The sequence below is a fragment of the Eurosta solidaginis genome, chromosome 5 (assembly GCF_040869045.1).
Source record: "Eurosta solidaginis isolate ZX-2024a chromosome 5, ASM4086904v1, whole genome shotgun sequence".
Lineage (NCBI taxonomy): Eukaryota > Metazoa > Arthropoda > Insecta > Diptera > Tephritidae > Eurosta > Eurosta solidaginis.
Genome location: NC_090323.1, coordinates 20,646,850 through 20,666,106, shown reverse-complemented (window position 1 = coordinate 20,666,106; position 19,257 = coordinate 20,646,850). Strand labels below are relative to the sequence as shown.

Genomic DNA, 19,257 nt, shown 5'->3' with positions numbered 1-19,257 from the left:
CATAAGCATCATTTATGATTTACTGAGTTTGCTCATAGTTCGGCTACACCAAAACGCAAATTTTTGAACATTTTCTTACTAAAACTTAACTGCGCTATACATTTTATTTCTTTCCAATTAACAACATAATGCTGGAACTAACAGCTTTTCCAGCAAAACTACGTTCAAAACGTATAGAAGTGAAGGATATACTTATCCTAGAAATTTGAAAATATGATACCTAAAAGTAGTGTTTTTGTTTGTGCAGTTTGAATTAAGTCTCCTATTCGCTAAGTTTATTAAAATTTTGTATAGGAAACCATGGAAACATCCCGAAATTTTATATTTCACAACGACTACGACACTTTTGTGAATTGCTTGTATCGCAATCAAATAAAACAAAAATTTGGTCCTTTTTTCTGAGATTTGGTCCTTTTTTTCAATGAATTTTGATCCCAAATGAAAACATGGTGTGGCAACCGTGTCCATAGCCCTTTGATTGAGAGTGAATGTATGGCGAATTCAATAGGCTCCGGTAATGATACAGGCGCATAATCCATAGTCAAAATAAAATAGATTTGAAATTTGGTTGCAGCTTTTTGACATAATTTTCTATGAGCTATCTGTCAAAAAAGCTGAAACTAAATTTAAAACCTATTTTATTTTGACTATGATTATGCGCCACAGTTTTTCAAAAAAAATTTATCAAATTCATGAATAAAAGTCTTATTTATTTATTGCGAATTGTATGCAAGTCTCAAACTAATAGAAATGGACAATGCATGCCATGCCGTAAAGCTAACAAAGTAAAACACGTTCTTTTTTTTTTTCAAATTCGATAATATACTGTGTTCCATGATCCTCCCTTTTCCAATTTGTATTATCTAACTCTTTACATTTTAGAGTGCCATATGTAGATAAAATTTGTTAAAGTTATTTAAACAACAACTATACCGGGTATCCTCTAGGTTTCAATTAGTTTTACAAATTTTAGGATAAACTGCCCCTCTTTAGGAAATAGTTTCTTGCGCATTAAATCTTTGTGTTAGTTTTTTTTTGAGCCCAGTGTATGCCTGCATTTGTTTGGGGTGTTGAAATTATATCTACCCACTCACCAGTTTCAGTCGCCATTCATACATCTATGTATATATGTGTGTGCATCTATAAAACTAAATATGTTGGGAATCTCTCATTCGATATTCGTAATTGTTTTATGCTTGACGCAGTTCCATTAAAAGCTCTATACTCATATGTATGTATGTGCATATATATGTATGTTTATATGAAGGTAAGAGCTGTATGTGTGGCATTGTGTGCCAATGGGGGCATACTCTTGCACTTGCTGACATACAAACATATTTAGTTATATTCTATACCCAAAGAAAATTGTTTGCCTTAGATAAGGTCTATTTAAACAAAAATTTTCTAACATGACGCCTTAAGTTTATAAGAAGCATTAGGTGTCCATATGCATGCAAAACGGAATAATTTTTGTTTGCTGGGTTGAGCACATATGGTCAAAAATTAAAACACAGTTGCTGTTGTTTTTTCCCGACGCGTTTCGATTTTCGAATTTATGTTTTAAATAAAGCTTTTGAGATTTCAAATAGAATGTTTGAAAGTGGTTTTATACATTCTTGCGTATTATTTTAGGACTACACGAAACTGGCGAATTTGAAGGGCCATTAATTTTGTTGCACTTTAAACAAATTTTACTAAACAAAAACTTGTTCAAAATACTTTTAAAGTCAACCCAAAATCAAAATAAAATGCAAAAAACATACATTTTAAATGTAAAAAAAAAATTTACAATTTTTTCTTAATATTTTTTTTTAAACACCCAAATTTTTTTGACGTTTATTTTCGTTTTCACTACACAACCATTTTAAACAAGCTTTATACTGTTTTCACACAGAAACTTAATGATCTCATTTCACCTTATATTGAAATCGTAAATTTTTTGCTTTCACACTTAAATAGCTGCTCGATTAGTATGAAGGATGAAATGTCAAGCGAATAAAATGACAATAAACTTAATGATCTCATTTCAACTTCTAAGGAAATCGTAAATTTTTTGCTTTCACACAGAAGTAACTGCTCGATTAGTATGAAGGATGAAATGTCAAACGAATAAAATGACAATGCTATATGACAGACAATGACATTTACTTTGACAAATGACATTTTTAAGCACTGAACACATCAAAAACTAAGAAACTGAACGCTCCCAACAGAGTTGCATTAGGCTTTTGCTTTCATTAGGCATTCGATTAGTCACTAATGAAATAATTATAGATTCGAATCTTCTATGGAAGATTGAGCTCAATAAGCGTCTTAATGTAGAAAACTGCCTTTATTATTCAATAAGCCGTGTGTTTGAAAATAGTATTAGGTTTTTTAAATGTTATAAAATAAGCAGAAGGATGAATTTACCTCCGAATTTGATGGTTTTTTGCGTTAACATTATGGAAGAAAAATAATAGCGAGCTAAAATGGCTTCCTGGAGATAACTTTGATGAATTGAGATGAGGCATCTTTAAAGATCACCTTTTGCCTTCTGTATTTTAAGTAAATAGAAATCGATCTTAAAAATGTCGATGGAAGCCCCATACAGTCAAATTTACGAAAAACAATTGTATGAGAAACATTATGAATAATAACATCTGTTTGAAAATTAAACCTAAAGTTTCTAGAGGTTTTCAGATTTTCAAGATGTAGTAATACTTTTGAAAAAAGATATCGACGGAGTATGGATTGTTTATCCACTCTAAGTTTTGCTGAAGCCAAGTTACAACTTGGTGAGAACTTTTATTCAAAGAAAACAGCAAGAATGTCTGCAATTGTGATATTCTCACTTGAAATCAAGTTGTCGATTTTTTGACAGTAGGAAAGCCAGTGAGCTTGCGTTTGGAGTTGACAAAACCGTAGAACGCCTTCCGTTTGAAAGAAAGATGTAGTTTTAGCTTATGTCTGTAGTTCTTACAGCACTTCCTGTTGAAAGAATTATATTTGTGACGTAAAATATTTGTTATAGTAATATAGGGTCCATATCGTATTATACGGTCATGTATCGAAAACCTATTTTACTCAAACGAGAAATATGAATCTATAGGCCTTTCAGTGCTATTGCGTTTTAAAAAATTTAATTGGAGCACGCATCGAAAATGTCTTTATTTCATTTTCATAACTGCAGTTTTCGCACTTATGACTTCTTTTCCATTATCTTAATATTTCGAAGGTGTATTGGCATATCTTACTAACAGTTCGAAATCAGCACCACAAAATAGATGTATGTCGGGACTTGATGAACTAATCGCTTTGCCTTTTGTACGCCGGTGTCATTCAGGTTTTGGATGGGGAAGAAGCGTCGGTTTGTAACATGAACGTCTTCGCTCAAGCTGTTGCTGCTCGGTGAGGCCTTGCCGTTCGTCTAAGCGAAGGAAGAACTTAACATCCCGATTTTAGACTCAGTCTAGAAAAATTATTTATGAGTATGAGTGGCATTGTCGTCTTGCTCACAGGATATTTTCAGCAGACCCTGCCAATCATCAAGCAAAACGATATAAGAAAATATAATTATTTAAAAAAAATTTTAAGTAAAACGGTTTTATTGAAAACAATACTTACATGAAGTAATAATAATACTAAAAGCTAGAAAATAATTAAGTAGGTTTTAAGTCCTAGTCATCACACTCCTCATCAATCTAGGGCGTTGATCGCACAATTAAAGAAAAGTGTTGGACGCGTGAAATTTCTAGAAATGTGAGGCGTAGCATAACCTGATTAGGGTTTAGTTGGTCTTATATATGACTACCAATAGAAATTTTACGCGTCCAATCCTTTTATTTAATTGTCTGATCAACGCCCTGGATTGATGATGAGTGTGATAACTAGTACCTAGGACCTACCTAATTATTTTCTAGCTTTTAGTATTATTATTACTTCAAGTATTGTTTTCAATAAAAACATTTAACGTAAAATTATTATTTTTTAATTATTTTATTTTCAAGTTTTTAGTTTTTATTTAATTGCGTATTATTTCTCAATCTAATTAGTTCATTTAGTGACTCATTATTACAAGGACTTTACTGAAAATTTGTTACAATCTAAGTCCTCAATACATAATCCTTCCAAAGACTTTCCTCGACTCTGCGCCACGTATGCTTGTCCCTGCTCCAACTCCAAAATATTTTGATGTCACTTCTATCGGACTGTGTGTAATATTTGTCCCAAATATGAGCTAAATCGGATATCATAGGTCGCTTTCTATTCAGGTATGTATTATGTGTTCCAAATATGGACCAAATCGGACCGCAAATACGATTTTTTTGAGTATCTTGATCTTTGCGCCACCTAGCGATGATTTTTTTCATAGGTCACTTTCTATTCCTGCATATATTATGTGTTCCAAATATGCGCCAAATCGGACCACAAATACGATTTTTGTGAATATCTCGATCCTTGCGCTACCTAGCGGCGATTTTTTTCATAAGTCACTTTCCATTCTTATAGGTATTATGTGTTCCAAATATGAGCCAAATCGTACCGCAAATACGATTTTTGCGAATATCTCGATCCTTGCGCCACCTAACGGCGATTATTTTTCATAGGTCGCTTTCTATTCTTGTATTTATTATGTGTTCCAAATATGAGCCAAATCGGACCACAAATACGATTTTTGTGAATATCTCGATCCTTGCGCCATCTTGCGACGATTTTTTTCTTATGTCGCTTTCTAATCTTATATGTATTATGTGTTACAAATATGAGCTAAATCGGACCACAAATACGATTTTTGTGAATATCTGGATCCTTGCACCACCTAGCGTCGATTTTTTTCTCATTATTGCATTGTCATCGGGTTCTGAACTATATTCCAAGTTTCAAGCTTGTAGCTTATCGGGAAGTTACTTATATTTCAATTCCATAATTCGTGCCGGCCATCCCACCAGCCAACCAGCCAGCCTGTCAAGTCAACCTAAATAAAACCGTTTAAAAAAGCCTCTAATCCTCACCTTTTGGTCGAAAGCACGTATTTAAGACCTTACATCAAGCACGCGAATGAGCTTTTTAAATGCGGCGAAGGGGGCACCCTAACTGATGCAGAAGGTTTTATCACATTATAGATCCAACTGTTCAATAGAGCATCGGTGTCCTTAATTTTTTAATAGCGTACATTTTTTTGTTGGGTAAACATATGGTCATACATATATTAAGTGTTTGTATGTTTGCAAACTTCCATGAATAACGTATGCGCTTTTATATTATGACATATTTTTTACATATGTACATAACTATGTATATATTTGTATAGTTGTAATTTTTATTTGGAGCACTGAGAGAGCCAAATCGGCACACAAACACAGTAACATATACATGTTGCTGATGTGGAGCGATGGGGACGAACACGTTGGTTTTTGTTTTTTTAAGTGCAGACGAACATCTATGGTAGAGCAATTGCAATATTTTTAATGCTGCCAAAAAATTGCAACGAAGCAAAACAGCGCAGTCACGCAGTAGCTGAGCAGTTAGCATTAATGCTTAAAAGCTGACAGCGCTGTTGGATTGTACAGTTGCTAAGTTGACTTAACGTCTCCACTAACTAAATAGTGTTGTAGTTAAATGAGAGTGGGCATGCAAAATAACTAGTAGATACTCTAAAATAATCAAAGGCAGAGAATATAGAAGTAATGCGATGGTTGAGAGTAGTGACGCTGGCATCGACGTTCGATGCCGAAGATTGCGACTGTAACAACCAAAACAACGACGACGACGACGACCGGATGGGGACGACTGCAGCAGTGGCGTTGACTTCGTTAGGCTACACAACTGTATTGTTGTTGAGGTTAGCACTATTTTGCTTTTGTACAACAGACGGAGTACTGCGTGAATCCTAGCGTTTGCATGGGTTTAGTTAATCGAGGTTCGCGGTTGATGTTGGTCGTGTTTTCGGCAAAAATTTCCTCTGAAGAAACATACAAATGTCTAAATTAAGTGTATAATAAAGCAAATATTCTCATACACACCATATAATGTATATATATCAGCAACAACAATAATAAATATAATAATAAAGTGTTAGTCTCTTTACCTGCCTCAACAATAAAAAAGAAAATTGTATTCGGAAAATTGCAATTTTGTGCTGCACAGAAAAAAGTAAATATTTTAAGTAGAAGCGTAAATATATTCACGTGGAAAAAAAAAATCAATATTTTTTGGTGTGATTTAAAAGTAAAATTTATAAATTTTTAGTAACCCCATAACTAAACGCTGAAATATACGCAAGTGCTTTAGATAGCAAATGAAAACGTAAGAATTTTCTAAAGAATTCCAAAAATGCTATGAATTACTATTGGAAAATTGCTAAAACTACAAAGAAAATATGTGATGAAATATTGTGAAAAACATAAACGAAAGTATGCAAATTTTTCCAACTGTGCAAAATCGATAACTCGAAAATAAGTGAATTCCATTGATTAGCAAAAAATTAATAAGAAAAATTTAAGAACAAATAAATAAAATTTTTCAAAAATAAAAAGTGATGTGTATAACAAACAAAATTTTTAGAACAAAAATTTAAGAAAAAAAAAATTTTTGTAAAAAAAATGCACTAAAATTGATCTCAAAAGATTAGAGAGCTACATACAATTAATGAAAAAAATTTATTAAAGCAAATTAAAGTGTTCGAAGCAGAGATTTTTGATTTCTTAGCAAAATTTTTTAAAAACCTATTAATTATAAAATATATTAATTTTTACTATAAAAATGTATTAATGGCTTACGCTTGAGAAAAAAAATGTTTAACTAGAGTAAAAATTTTTTAAATCCAATTAGGATTTACAAAAAAAAATTGTCTGCAAATATGTTTTAATAACAATAATTTTTCCAAAACATCATAAAATATATTAAAAGAAAATTTTACTTTTTAACAAATACTTTTTGGTATTCCAGCTTAAACGTTTGTTTCACAGCAAATTTTACTTCTCCAAAAAAAAAAAAAATATAAATTCAGAAATAATTTTTTTATTTTTTGTATTTAACAACAACAAACAAGAAACCACATTGTGACAGTTAATACTAAATATTTGTAGCAAAAGTTATTTTGAGTTTTTCTAAAAAAAAAAACATTTTGAAATTTAATTAAACTAAAAAATTTAAAATTTAATTAAACAAAAAAAAAAGTTTGAAATACATTTTTTTGTATCTAAAAACAAAAAAAAAAGGAACCAGATTTGACAGTATAAATATTTGTAGCAAATTTTATCTCGAATTTTTCTTAAGAAAAATTAATAATTAAACTGTTTTGACAAAATATAAAAATCTCTGGACTGAAACAATTTAATTACATAAAAAAAAATTAAGAAAATATATCATTTACAATTATTATTTTTGAAAACAATCCGATTTCAGTGTTAAAATAAAAAAAAATATATGTATATCAAATTTTTAAAAGAAAAAATAAATGCAAAAATGAAGGAAAAATTACATTTCAAAAGGTTATTTTTTAAAACAGCCCAATTTCAGCATTCAAGTTAAAAGTTAAAATCCAAAGAAGTTACTTATTTAAAAAAAGTTTAAATCTACAAAAATTCTATTTCAACTTTTCTACAAAAAGGTTTAATAATTTTAACTTAAGCAAGAAAGTTGAAGTTTTTGCCTTATTTTTAAAAACATAAAAATACTTATTTAAAAAAAATTTCAATTTGGAACTAAGATTTTTCACAGCAAAAAGTTTTGTTTAACAGCAAAAGTTAAACATTTACCAAAAAATAAGTGCAGCAGTCTTAACAGTATATTCCTTACGAATTAAAACTTTTCGAATTTTTAAAGTTTTGGCAAAAATTTTTTTTAAGAATTAAACAAAAATTGGAGAATTTTTTTTTTAAACTTCTGCGAAAGGAACGAGTTTTTTGTTTTGACAATTTGACAAACTTCAAACTTCAGAAATTAAAAAAGTTTTTTTTAATAAACATTTTTATTGGTGTTCTTTCACAAACGGCTATTTTTTTAAATACCATTTAAACATTTGGTGAACAAAAAATGTTTTTTTTTGTTGATTAATGTAACAATAAATTTGTTAACAAAAAAATAGGAAAACTATAGTAAACGTAATTAATTTCAAAAAATATTTAATTTTAAAAGCATAAACACAATTTTTTTCTTAAATTTTTTCTATTAAAAAAAAATGTGTAATCTTCTTAACAAAAGATAAATAAAAATATATATTTTGAAAAATACTAAAATTTTTAAAATATATTCGAAAAAAAAACGAAGATATTTGTTTGTTGTATAGAAGTGATTTTTTACTTCAAAAACGTATTTTCCTAAAGCGCAATTCTTCAAAGCAACTAAAGATTCAAAACAAAAAATTTTAAAAAATGTTAACAAATTTATAACTTTACTTAGCAACTGTCACAAAAGGTATTACGATTCAAAAAACAACCCATTTGCCTTAGGAAAACTTTTTCAAATTTTTCCAAAAAACATTTTATTTACAACAAAATATTTTTTTTTCTATTTACAAAAATGCCGCAACTACTTATACAAGAACAACACCGTGAATTATGTTACTTGTTAAAGTTGTCGTGTGCAAAAAAATGTTGCTAAAAATTTACAAGCAAATAAAATTACTTAAATTTACAAAAAAATCCAATAAAATTATAATCATTTTAGCACATTCAAGCGCCAAATAAAGTCAGAACTAAGCTTAAAAGCAAAAGTAAAAATAAAATAAAAAACGAAATAAACTTGCCAAATTCTTAAAACAAATGAAAATACAAAAAGAAGCCAGCAAAATAAAAACAACAGTAAACCGACAAGCTCCAGCCAAGCAGCAGCGGAAGTGGTTAGTCCGTAGCATGGCCAACGAATAGACAGCAGCAATCCAACAAAAACAACAACAACAACAACATCAATAGTAAAACTACTAATGCATACAAGAACAACGATTATCAAACAAGCATAAAAGCAAGTAACCAACTAAAAACAAAAAAACGAACCAACGTGTGGCAAACAGTGCAATAGTTAGTCATACCGCCAAGTCAGTGAAGTCATTTTAGTCAGACTGTGTGAGTTGTTGCTTGTGCAATATTTGTATTTGCAACAGCAACTGCTGTGCACCAGCAGCAGCTTGCAACTCAGTTAGATTGCGCATTTAGAAGCAACAGAAATAACAAACATTACAAAAGTCTCTACGTAAGAGTTGGGAAATATTAACAAAAAATAAAATTTTGTTAAAATTGTGTAAAAAAACATTTGAGTGTAAAATAAAATTTTAAATTTTAGAGAAAAAAAATTTTAAATTTTTAATTTTTTCAATAAACTAAAAGTAATATACAGCAGTGAAACATACATAACGTTGAAACATTTTGACGCAAATTGTGCAGTTTATAAGACTTGTTTTTAGTTTGCAAATACGGTTTCGCCGTCACTGTTTGTGTTGTTTGTGTGTTACGTGCTATGTGCATTATTTTGATTTGATTGTCCTTCAGCAAAATGAGTCACAACAGAAATTCATTCACAAAAAATTATGCTAGCTGTAGTAAAAACGCAAAAAAGCGTTTAATTGTGCTTGAAATGAGCTATAAAATTTTAATGAAATTTTTATATTTCTAAAAATAAATAAAAAACATTTTTTTTCAAAAACCAAAAAATAAATCTACAAAAACAAAAAAGTAAGCAAAATTAAAATTGTGTAAATAATCTTATAAAACAATAAAATTGTAGAAAGCAACAAAACGAAAATTGTGGACAATTTTAAACATATATAAATTTTTTATCATAAAAACTTAAATGATTGGCGTTCAAAACGCACCTTATTCATTGTGCGTGTGAGATAAGAAAACATTTGTGAAATTAAACAAAAATCAAAAAACAACAAAATCACTCGCAAAAAGGTGTACAAACGATTTATTATGTCGCTTGCTACGCTGCAAAATAAATTACACAAATTTGAAAACATAAACAAATTCTGTAGCATATAAAACCAAGTGCAACTTTAAAGTGAACCATTTTAACCCCCATCTTATAAAGATTTTGAAAAACTAAATTTTTCAAAACAAAAATTTGAAAAAAAATTTTCAAAAATTGAAGTTTGAAAAATTTTATTTTCAAAAATAAAACCTTGGAAAATAAATATTTGATAATACAAAATAAAAATGTAAAAAAAAAATTTTTAAAACCAAATTTTGAAAAAAAAAAATTGTTAAATAATTTAAACATTTTTTAAAATAAAATTATAACGTTCAACTCTGTGTGTGCCTGCCAAAAAGCAACAGCAAGCAAGTAAAATATACTAGTATACAACAACAACAAACCCGAGAAGTGAAAAAATAGATGAAAGTTTTGTAAAAACTAGAAATTGAGCTGTTAAAAAAACTTAAAACTAAATTACAATAAAAAACTATAATAAAAATATCAGCAAGGCTACTTAACCTCAAATAAACGTATAAACCAAAGCTGAAGTGTTTCAGCCTCGCTCCAGTTACGCACTTACATAGCTTCTAAAACTCCTCTATACCATCACCCACCTTATCTAGAGTGAGAAATTAAGTGATGAAAAATTAACGTACCTGCATACATATTTAATCATACATCATAAATATAAAAAAATCGCTATATATATTATTGTTGTTTTTGTGTGTTTGTGTAAATAAACATTTCAAATAAAAAAGTTATTTTTGTGTTTACAGCATCAGCTTTTAAAAAATTTAAATCTAACAATAAAAATGAATGCATACATATATAACATAATCGTTCAAAGTATTAAAGATCCATATATGTACATATATATCTTAGTACATACAGTTGTATACATCATACAAGTGCAGAAAAATTTAAAAAAATCAAGCAAAATAAAATAAAGTAAAATTAAAAAAAAAAAAAATCAAGAAAAGCTTCTCGTATTAAAAATCAAACAAAAGCCTAAAAATATTTAAAACGCGAAGAAACAGTGCGCGCTGATAGTTACCAACTTATAAAACAATATTTAGAGTACATTCAACTTTATTTAAGTAAACAAAACATCAGCAATCAAACAACCAATACACCTCAGCAACACCACCAAAAAGTATACCAATTGTTTTTATTCGTTCGCAGAGAGGTATTAAATTCCTAAGAAATAAAGATAAGTAAAGAAATAAAAAGTTGAAATAGATGAAAAATACAAAAAGTATTAAAGTTAACAAACAAATGTGACAGATTTGCGAGAATTCATATGCTTAAACAACGGTTAATAATGATTACTATACAAATAATATTGTTGCTATATCATTATTGAATCATTATTAAAAAGAACAAACAAGCTGAAAGTAAACTATTTCGAAAACTCTCACTAAAGAGTTGGCAAATATTCGTCTACCTGTGACTTTGTCACAGCTACTGAAAGTACACAATAAGTTTCAGCGACAGCTTGGCAGAAACAACCCCGACTCAATCGACTGTCACAACAAATGATTCCCGTTCCCAAACATTCCCAAACACGCTTACTAATAATAGCAATCACAGACTCAAACATAGCTTTCGTCAAACGGCTGAGTGTTATTCAGTCAGCTGTCTCAGAAAACAAGTAAGGAAGTCTAAGTTCGGATGAAACCGAACATTACATACCCAGCTGTACACCTAAAATGCTGTTTTTGTTTGTTTTGTTTGCTTAATAGTGTTTCAAGGCTGCGTAATAATACATATACATATGGTTATATTCTGAACTAATTTTTCTTCGAGTTTTGGCTCCCGAAACATAGTAAATTGCTTAGTCATAAAAGGGGCGGTGTCACGCCCATTTTTTTTTTTTTTAATTTGAAGTTTTTCCTATTTATTGCTATAAATGCACTTGGGAAATGAAATACCATTGATATACAACTCTTTTTTTGCAAAGATATAGCTTATTTTATTCGTCCACGACCCTTTTAAAAATCTTTTATATAAAAGTGTGCGTGGTCCTTAACCCTTATCGTTAATTTTTTTTCAAAGCGTTCCTTATAGTAAAGGCAACCTCTCTGCCGAATTTTGTTACGATAGGTTAAATGATTTTGGATTTATGGTTAATAATATTTGTAAAATTGATTTTATCACAAGTGGGCGGTGCCACGCCCATTTTAAAAATTTTTTATCAAGAGTTTCAATATCAGTCCAGGTGTATTATTTACTAAATAATCAGGTTTTTTGTGTTTTCCAAAATGTTGTATATATAAAAAGTGGTCGTGGTTATCATCCGATTTCGCTCATTTTCAATACCAATCTATTCTGTCTCCAGATAAGCTCGTTAACAAATATTTACTCAAGTTATCGTGTTAACGGGCAGACGAATAGACGGACGGACGGACATGGCTCAATCAAATTTTTTTTCGATACTGATGATTTTGATATATGGAAGTATATATCTCTTTCGATTCCCTATACCTGTACAACCAACCATTATCAAATCAAAGTTATAATACCCTGTGTACAAGTACAGCTAGGTATAATGATGCAGAGACAGTTAAGCAAACGCTACTGCTAAATAAATGGTCGCTGTAGCCGTAATGTTATGTACATATCTGTTGCTGGTGAGGGCGTTTGCAGAGGTTGTTGTGCAAGATTTGACTGCGACATCTAGTGCTGCTTATGCACAATACATTATGTAGGCAAATATAAAGTATAAAAACCGCTGTGACTGAGAGGTTACGATTACAGATCACCTTGTTACTCACAAATCACTAGATCGACCAACAATGGCACTAGCTCATCCACAGGCTAATTCGTAATGTATGGCATTTCAAAGGATTTCTCCGGAATCGAAGTTAGAGAGCCTGCAAGTTGTTTGTTGCTATAAGACTTTTCCCTTATAACATACAAAAATTTGTAATATTTAAACCACAATTGCTATTAATCTGCGTTGAAGCTTGTGAAGTCTTACAAATTTCTAAAAAAAAAAAACAAAAACAATTAAAACAAAAATAAAATGAAAGTTTAAAAATATCAATCGTTAAGGAGTAAATATATAAATTTAAGTAAAAACATTAAGAAAATAATACCATAAACAAATAAAGCAAAATAAAATAAAGAAAAGAAATAAAATAGATTAAATAAATATATAAACTAAATTAAAGTTGAAATTTAAAAAATAGCATAAAAATAATAAAATAAAATAAAATAAAATAATATAATACGATGTAAAACAAAATGATTTTGAAATGTGCCAAAAGCTTTCCTCTTACATTCACCACACTTTTATGAACATTAGAAAACATATTGGGATGGCTACAAAGAATATAAGGAGCGATATTTTGCAACTCTCGCCTGTTCCACTGGTGTTCGAAAGACAGAACATGAGTTTTGCTAAGGTCATCGGTTCGTCCCCGGCTCGCTTCATCTCCGCTAGTAAAATTCGGGAAATCTGAACAAATTTCCCATCTGAAGCCGAAGCCTTAGTAAGACAACATGATATTGTTGGAGCTGAATAATACGGAAATCAGACGGCCTGTAGACCAACGCAAGCGAGTCAAAAGAGAAGAGCATAATGTAACGAATTTAGTGAAATTCCCCTTATTCCAAACCTTCTGCTAACGTTCGAATTGCTAAACTTTTGAATAAATAACTCCAATATTCAATAATGCAAAATAGTCTTTATTAGACTAATTTGAGTGTACTTCACAACAACGCTTACTTCACAACTAATTGCCTGTTTAAATCAAACTGCTTAGTCTCAGCCTCTCTGCCTCGGCTTGCTCTGCTTTTGTACTCTCCGCTGCTTCATTCGCACACTCCTACTAAGGTCTAGTAATTTCTCGAACTTCATGCTTGTGTATATGTGAGTACTATTTCGGCTGATGACTACATGTGTTTTTGCGTATATCTCCGTTGCCTTGCATGTATGTGACTAAATGATGATTGATTTGATGTACACAAGAGTGGCAGCTTGCTTTATTGTTGTTGTGCCTTTATTTAATATCCTTAGGGATGTGAGTATCAATTAGTGATGCTAATATTCGTCCCAATAACATAATGTATGTGATGCTTGTAACGTGTCCCCACATGACACCAAAAATCTTTTCAGTTGATATGTGGAACCAACGCCTTTAGCACCCTTTTCTCTTTGGTCAACCCCGGTTGAAACTACAAGTTCCCTCAGACGCCCGTAAGAGGATATTGATAATAATTTCTTAGTAGTCGCACATATTGGATGGGGCGAGGTACTGCTACAACAACTGCAGCCTCTGATATTGCTTACAAACTCTGGTCAATCGTGCAGGCCTTGACAAACCCGAAACAGCTTAAGAAAACGATATCAATCACTTTTGGTGATAAAGTTATATCGGTTCCAAAAAAAATTTAACGAGTACCTTTTGCCGAAATTTTGTGATGTATATTTCGGTTTAAAAATCAGAAGGAGAACAATAACATTAAACTAGCCATTCAAAACTCCAAATCCGCCGAATCAGTAGACTCAGACATCATAGCCATACCAATATTAAACCACTTTGGCGATGGGAGAGAGTGATGTCTTACATATATCTTAAGCCTGCCACTATCCTACTTTGTTACTACGGCAAAATGGAAACTAGCAAGGTTGGTATCCATACTAAAGCCTGTGGCTAGACCGATTTCCCAAAACTGCCCCAGCATGAACCCAGGGCCAAATGCCATAAAGACTCAGGTAGACGTCGGAATCAATCACAAAGCCTACACCGCACGCTCGTGCTCGTCGCACCTGAGCTGTCAAAAGTTTTTGACATGATCCAAGACAAAAAACGAACTATCCCTACACCTTTTCCAAACGGGAGTACCACTAATGATATGAATGCCATTAATTAATTTCTACAAATTCGCATTTTCTGCTCTACCAAAAGAGTAAGACCATTGCAGACGACAGACAGAACGGGCATTTCTACAGATTAGTTGTGCTCCAAAATAAACTATTGCCTCTAAGATTTTGCAAAGTACACAGTAACAACAAAATCTACAAGTAAACGTTGCTGACGGCATAAAAAACCACAACATCTCCTTAGGCACTATAACGAGGTCCGGCCACATATTACTAAGCCGTTTCCTTCGAAGTAGCATGTGCCACAAAAGTATCTACACAGAGTTGGAGTTGGTGACCTCCTTTAACAGAATAACATTTCAAAACGTCGCAGAAGAAGATAGCACCTTCCCAGAAAGTTGCACGTTACCTTGGCTACTACGATCTGGACATTGTAACAGATTAAGTTTCGAATATTCCAAGATCGACATATGATCCTGATGAGTACGGATTAGGAAAGCGATGTATGTATGATAAGATTCATCAAAACTATCCCCTTTGTTAACTCATCCATACTGTTCTGTAGAATACTCAATTGGCAGTAAGTTCTGTCTCTTTACTGATCTTTAAGCTTAAGCGGGATAGAACGGCTGAGCATGTTTGTGCGTATGTATGATGCCCTAAGGCCTTGCGTAAGGATTCATTTTTTTCATACGATATGGCTTGAAACAGTTGTTCTGTACTACGAAGTTATTTTGGACACAACCTTGTAGTCAAGTCTTTGTCTTTGCTTGTATAAGCAATTTTTATTTTTACAGAAATTTTCAGAAACGCTCTATCTCAGTTTTACTTCAATTTAAGATACAACGCATTAGGAAGAAAATCCGGTAACGGACCGTTCTTCAAAAGTTTTCTATATAATCTCCAACACAGCCGTCGATATGTCTTGTATTTTAGGTTTATGGAATGAAACACGCGTTTGTTCAGCCTTTTGGTATGATTTTACTTTATAGAGATATCTTGAGAACCGAGAAAACGAATTTGTTATTACGCTTCTCACTATCACAAAAAAACTATCTAGTTAACCAACATCATGAAAATATCTCAATTTTGGAAAGTAAACCCACTGCTTTGTATCTTGTTCCTTTCATGCCTCGTTTTTTTGTGTACAAGGTGGGTTACTGATAGGGCTTCTCGATATAAAATCGAACATAGGTTGGGAAAAAATGCATATTAAGTATGCATCAATTAGTAATATAATTTGAAAAAAAAATAATATTTAAAAAATTAAACAAGAACTCTTAAGTACTCAATTATAGAATGCGAAGATAATCAATATATAAAACTACGTATATAACGAAAAACAAAAAATTGTATAAAAAATTTAACCAATTATGAACAATATCTAGAAATAATAAGACAAATAATGCAAATAATAATAACTAAACAAAATTGATTATTAACTTTACATGAATAATAAATAAAAAAAGCAAACACAATACTTAGCCAAATTCATATGTATATATAACTCAGTCAGAATGGGCATATCCAAACCACTCAAGTCTGAGTGCCAAAAAAACTTAAAACATTTTTGAACTTCAAACTTATTTTGATGAGCAGTTAAATTTCCAAGCTGTAATTATTTTTTTTATTTTTATTTTAGTTACCTTTGAAATCGCTTTTGCTTTGGTAATCCGAAATTATTTCGACATACCAATTGTGTAGTTATTTTCTTCGTTTTCGAAACCCAAAGGCTATTTTTAAAAGACAATAATCATATTAGAAAACGGAAAACGATTTTTTTCGAAATTCAGACTATATTCAAAAAGCAAAATATTTTCGAAACTTAAAGTATTTTGAAAATGTAAGCAATAACAAAAATAACAAAAATAACAAATAGGAATGTTAAAATATTCAAACATAATGTATTTATTTATTACGGCTTTCCTAAGCCTAACTTAAATATATTTTACATGTTTATAATTGTCTTCTGGACTATGCAATCTAGAATAGTTACATCTATATCCTACCTTGGAGTACTATGGATGGGAGACTTCCAGATCATGCGAACAAAGCGTTATGCTTGTGTAGTATGTAGGCATTTTACGCATGTTAGTAAAGCGCGAAGGCAACATCTGCACGGCGATGCACTGAGTTAATCGAGTGATGCGCTTCAGTATGTGCTTCGGCAACCTTTTTTGTATGCGTACAAGAGCTTGGAAGTCTTGGCGCTACATAGCAACATAGAGTATAGTTTCGCTGCACTTCTATCGATGCTATGGAAGTCCGCCTGTCCAGCACTAAATTGGTAGTGTTCTGCAATAATTGTACAATTTTTGTTTAAATTTATTGGAATGACATGATTTAATATCATTCGGTAGTTCATTATAGGATTTAAGACCTTTATAATACAGATTACATTTGTCTGCTTCAGTTTTAATCATAACATTTTCGAACGTCCAAAACTTTTAGAAGAACGAAGCTTCGAAAACTTTTTTTTTTATTTTAGCTGACTTTGAAACTATATCTGATTTAGGTATTCGAAATAATAGCGAAATATTTGTAATTTACTTATTTTTGATTCACTTTCGAATCTATAATGTCGATATGTTTCGACAAGCAGAATATTTTTAAATGGCAACATGTCTTATTGATATTATAATAAGGTTTTCAATTTTTATTCGAAGTTCGAATTAGTTAAAGTATTTAGTTCATACAAGCAAGAAATAGAAAAAATAGCAAATATAAATATTTAAGAGATGTGCATGAGATAAAGTAAGCTTAAAACAAAAATAACTTTCAACTATTTTAGAAAAATGAGTCAACTCCTAAACTTCAATAATATTTTTTTTTTTATTTTGATTATTTTTAAAACGGTTTTTGCTTTAAAAATCTAAATAAATTCGACAATTATTTTCGATTCACTTTTGAAACTATAATTTTTCTAAAAAGGCGATATCTTTTAACAATCGGGCTTGTTTTAAAAGTCAACATGTCTTATTCTTCGAACTATTTCCGAAAAGCAAAATTAGCAGATAAGTGAAAATTACTTCATTCAATTACTATTTTATTTAATTTATCTTAGAAACTGGTTTTATTTGGAAAATCCACAATAATTTCGAAATACCAATTATTTAATTATTTTCTCATTTTCGAAACATAAATTTTTACAAAAAGGGCATTATCATTCGGAAATCGGGCTATTTCTAAAAATAAAAAAAAACAAAAAATTAAACACACGTTGTTCATATTAGAAAAAGGATTTAAATTTTTTTTCGAAGTCTGAACTATTTTCGAAATGAAAAATATTTTCGGAACTATTTTGGAAATGTAAGCAAGTTACAAATATAAATGTTTGAAAAATGTGTACTCTGGGATAAATAAAATTAAAATCAAAAAATTAAAAACTTTTCGAACTTCCACCTGTTTTAGAAGAACAAGTAAATTTGTAAGCTTAGTTACTGTTTAAAAATTTAATCCATCTTCGAATATAAATGTTTGAAAGATGTCATATATTCTGAGCTCAGAGATAAAGAAAAATTAAAACAAAAAAATTAAAAAAGTTTTCGAGCTTCATAGCATTAAAACAAAAAAAAAGGAATTAAATTACGAAGTTTCAATTACTCTCTTGTAATTTAATTTATCTTTGAAACTTTTGTACGAGAAATCCGAAATAATTTCGAAATACCAATTATTTTCGATACATTTTTGAAATTCGAGTGTATCTTAAAGTGCGATATCTTTTGACACACGAGCTTTTTTATTCATATAAGGAAAGGTATTTGAAACATTTTTCGAAGTTCGCAATATTTTCGAAATTTATATTTTTTTTGCAAATGCAAGAAAATTCTCGAATCTCAAAAATTCGTCTGAATTTAAAAATTAAAAAAAAAACTTTTGAAGACCAAAATTATATCGAAAGTGAAGTTATTAAAATATTATACTTAATTTCGAAATGTCGACTTATTTTCGAAATTCAATTTATTGGCACAAGGCAAATATATTTTGAAATGCTTATTTATTTAATTTTCTAATTACTTTCGAAGCTTTGAAACCTTTTCGGAAGTGCGAGTACATCCGCAAGTATTTTCGAACTGGCGAAATATTCGAAACATTTTTATTCTGGTTGGGTTATTAATATGAATTCGGGCATAAAAATAAAAATTTTGTGTATTCGAATTTTTTATTAATATTTATAACACGAATTTAGGAATATTTTAAATATAATTAAACGAAAATCTATAAACTATAAAGCAAATCAAGATCCAATTTACCTGTAACCTTATTCTGCTAAAAACTAAGTGTGAATCAAAGCAGCAAGAAAATAGAGAAAAACAACACTCGAAAGCAATTGTAAAATGAAAATTGCGTTGTTGCTTTTGTTGCAGAAAACTATTACAATTTGATAATTTTGATTGAGCTTTAGGCCAGATTAATGAATAAAACTTCTTTTTTAGTAGTATTCAAAATATATTTATCGACTGTCGATCATACATATCCATATGTATTCTTGATGACGACTTCAGATTGAAGTCGAAATATCGAAAAATAAATAT

General features: G+C 30.3%; 1 long non-coding RNA gene across 1 annotated transcript; it reads left to right on the top strand.

Annotated features, from left to right (window-relative positions):
* Positions 1-5,356: 5,356 nt before the first annotated feature.
* On the top strand, positions 5,357-18,905 carry LOC137254093 (uncharacterized). The gene is made up of 5 exons (XR_010953975.1): positions 5,357-6,135; positions 8,653-9,174; positions 9,471-9,653; positions 10,251-10,518; positions 10,671-18,905. It is a non-coding gene; the product is annotated as an uncharacterized lncRNA (long non-coding RNA).
* The last annotated feature ends 352 nt before the right edge of the window (positions 18,906-19,257 follow it).